The following is a 3,399-nucleotide window of genomic DNA, read 5'->3' as shown; positions in this document are numbered from 1 at the left end:
AGTCTGAGGTCAGCCTGGTCTCCAAGAGCTAGTTCCAGGACAGGTTTCAAAGCTACAGAAAAACACTACTCCAAAAAACCGAAAGAGATAGAGATAGAGAGAGGGGGGTGGGGGGAGTTAAGTCAAAGGGCCTCAAGGACTACTATCACAAGACAAATGAAATGTATTCAGCAATAATACAACAGAAACATTTCACCCTCCATTAGGGACATGCAGCCAAGAGGGTCATTCAGTTATCCTTTGCTAAATACTGATTTTGAGGCTGGTCTGGGCTGTGAGAACATGTCTCAGAGACAAATCAAACAAAAAAAAATCAAATTTCAGAGGCAGACTGTTATCATCAGTTAAAGGTCAGACTGTTCTTCATAGCCAGTTCTAGGCCCTGTCTCAAACTAAATCAAAACCCACAACAAACAAAAAACCCAGACAAGCACATTTCAGCTCCAACTGAAAAAGAATAATCTGAGGTTGGCTACTGTGGTACGTGATCATAGTCTCAACCTTGGAAGGCTATTTAGAAGGATCGTTTTTTAAATGTACGTGTTTTGTCTGCACACACATCTATACATAACATGCCTGCCTAGTGCCCGAGGAATCCTGAAGAGAAAGGTCAGATTCCCTGAACTGAAGTTATAGATGATTGTGAACCCCTATGAGGATGGGGAGATATGAATCAAGGCTCTTTGGAAGGGAAGATCTGTCAGTACTCTTGAATACTGAGCTATCCAGCTTCTGGAAAGACCACTTTTGCCCATGAACTCTAGACTAGCCTGGGCAATACAGACAGATCTTCCTTAAAAATTCATACAAACACTCGAAAAAGAATGTGAAGATGTGAACGGTCTTAGCATCTTGGGAGTCACTGGCAATCAGGATGTCTTTGTAGCCCATGAATATCATTTATGCATGGGCTACGTGTGTACACTGTGGTGGACTGGAGCTTAGGCAGGATTCAGGGACAGTCTAAGCCATATGGAAATTCTAGCCTTAAAAACCAACCAAATAAACAATAACTACAAACCAAAAGTTCATTTTTGTTCTGTTTTGCAGTGCTGGGAATGAAAGCCAGACGAAGCTAAGCGAGCGCTCAGCCACTGAAGTACAATTCCCAGGTACAACAGGCTACACAATACAGGCTCCTTACTCATAGGTCTGGTGGTTGTAAACATGATACTGTCGTATGCTCCATCTCCAAGGCTAGTCCTTCCTCTCTTCTCCATCTCCAAGACCAAGAAGGCTTTCAATCAGCTTCAGCTAATGGGGAAAACAGTGTGAGAAGGGCTTCCCACGAAACCACAATGAGTGGGGTTTATCTCATCCATCCCATCCACTGCATCATCCATGGGCAACAGTTTGCCTGAGCCTGGAGACGCAGGGGCTCCTTGGACTTCATCTAGAAACCTCGTATTGCACCAGTGAATAGGTCTCGCTCAGCACTCGTCTATCCTTGTTCTCCTTCTGCAACACCTACTCTTCCCACAGCGCCTGGTCCACCTGGTCCTCGGTGAGCAGGACGGACTTGAACTACTCCTCTAACAGCCTCTCGTTGACCTCAGAGTCTCAGAGGGACCCGACGACGCAGAGGTGTGCAGGCAGGTAGAGGGAGAAACTTGTCTCGTTGATGTCGCAATCACGCATGTGCTTCTCCAGGATCCACCAATGGCCCACGAAGCCCACATTGAGGACCCGGCTGGGGAAGTCGATCTAGCATGGCTTCAGGTAGCGGCAGCGGGCCTGGCGGAGGCCGGCCTGGGCATCAAAGGGCGCCTCGTACACCAGCGAGCAGAGCCCCAGGTTCACGTGGCGCAGTCGCCCGCGGCCCCTCAGCCACAGCAGGCGCTGCAAGAACGCTTCTGAGTGAGTGGTGGTTGCGCGTGGTCGGCGCCAGCAGCCAAGAGAGACCGCAGTGCGTCGAACAAGGCCTCAGGCCTCAAAGGCCGCCTCGCTGGGCGCCAGGGCACAGCAGGCCGCGGCGCCGCCCAGCAGCCTCATGTACGGGGCCGCGCGGCCAGGTCCGGCACTGCCACGGTCCGGCACTGCCACGGCCATGGCATCATCTTGAAGTGGCGCGCAGGCCCAACTGCCCAGTCGCGCCCACACCCACACTTTGCTGCCACCATCGCGGAACCACTTGCCTCTCTTCCTGCTTCACTGCGCCCACTGGACCAGAATCTCCTCAGTGCGGCTGTTGCCATCCTTTTCCTGCAGTCCACTGGCCCAGGTGTTTCTTTTTGATAATCTTTGCCGGGCAATAGATGAGATCTATGTGACTTGTGAATCGGATCAGAGTGCAGTGGAATGTAAGGTAAGGTGTGCTGTGGATCCTTCATCTAAAGTCAGATGCTTTAAAAGGTTTCCTACTTCTGACTTGCTAACCTCACTTTTTTGAGTTTTAATTGTATAATTTTTACTTTATTACCTGTAATGAGAATTATTCTTTTGACCTTTAACTAAGATTGACTGACGCATGCTTGAGGCTTTCTTGATTTTTACGTTTAAACATTTTTAATGTTTTATGTTATGTAATATATGTCCTCTCATACTCTTTGAAATATTTAGCGGAAAACTGTCTTAACTCATAGTCCTAGGGAAGATATATGTACACACACACACACACACACACACACACGTGAACACTCTAGAAAACACACAGACACACAAACAGGATTTCAAAAGTCGTACCTGCATTTTCTTTGGCTACTGTTGGTGGTTATGGAGAGATTTTCTTTTTTTCTTTTTCTTTTTTTGTGGTTCAATGTTTGATTCCAACTAAATGCTTTAGTTAGAAATTGTTCCCTTTTTGCCAAGATAATTGGCATCCTTCTAATTCATTCTGCTTAAAGAAGAGACTGATTGCTAGCCATAAACAATCCTGGATGTCACTGGGATGTCACTGTAAGGTGTTTTCTGATTTTAGGTAACCTTGTGATTAAGACTTTAAACAGTAATATAGCATAGTCTGTTCAGGAAACTCACCAACCAGCCTGCTGGCCTTTTAGTAAATGCAAGCTTTATACTGTGTTAATTTTATTTAGTAAAATATTAAGAAAATCAATGGTACATTTTCTTTTTTTTAAGATTTATTTATTTATTAAGTACACAGTGTTCTGCCTGTATACATGCCTGCAGGCCAGAAGAGGGCACCAGATCTCATTACAGATGGTTGTGAGCCACCATGTGGTTGCTGGGAATTGAACTCAGGAGCTCTGGAAGAGCAGGCAGTGCTCTTAACCACTGAGCCATCTCTCCAGCCCTCAATGGTACATTTCCATAGAATTATTAAAGAAATAATTGAATTTATATTTTTCAAGTAACTGTGGTTTTAATGGTAATCATGGTTTATTATTTAGCCTTTGCGATACATGAAAAGTCAAAGAAAAGTTACAAGTTGAGTCAGTA

General features: G+C 45.6%; 1 pseudogene; it reads right to left on the bottom strand.

Moving 5' to 3' along the window:
• Window positions 1–1,389: 1,389 nt before the first annotated feature.
• On the bottom strand, window positions 1,390–2,204 carry LOC125389009 (mitochondrial import inner membrane translocase subunit Tim29 pseudogene; annotated as a pseudogene).
• Window positions 2,205–3,399: the final 1,195 nt, after the last annotated feature.

Source organism: Myodes glareolus, chromosome 4 (genome assembly GCF_982192425.1).
Source record: "Myodes glareolus chromosome 4, mMyoGla1.1, whole genome shotgun sequence".
NCBI classification, from domain to species: domain Eukaryota; kingdom Metazoa; phylum Chordata; class Mammalia; order Rodentia; family Cricetidae; genus Myodes; species Myodes glareolus.
This window is presented reverse-complemented; position numbering and strand designations above follow the sequence as displayed.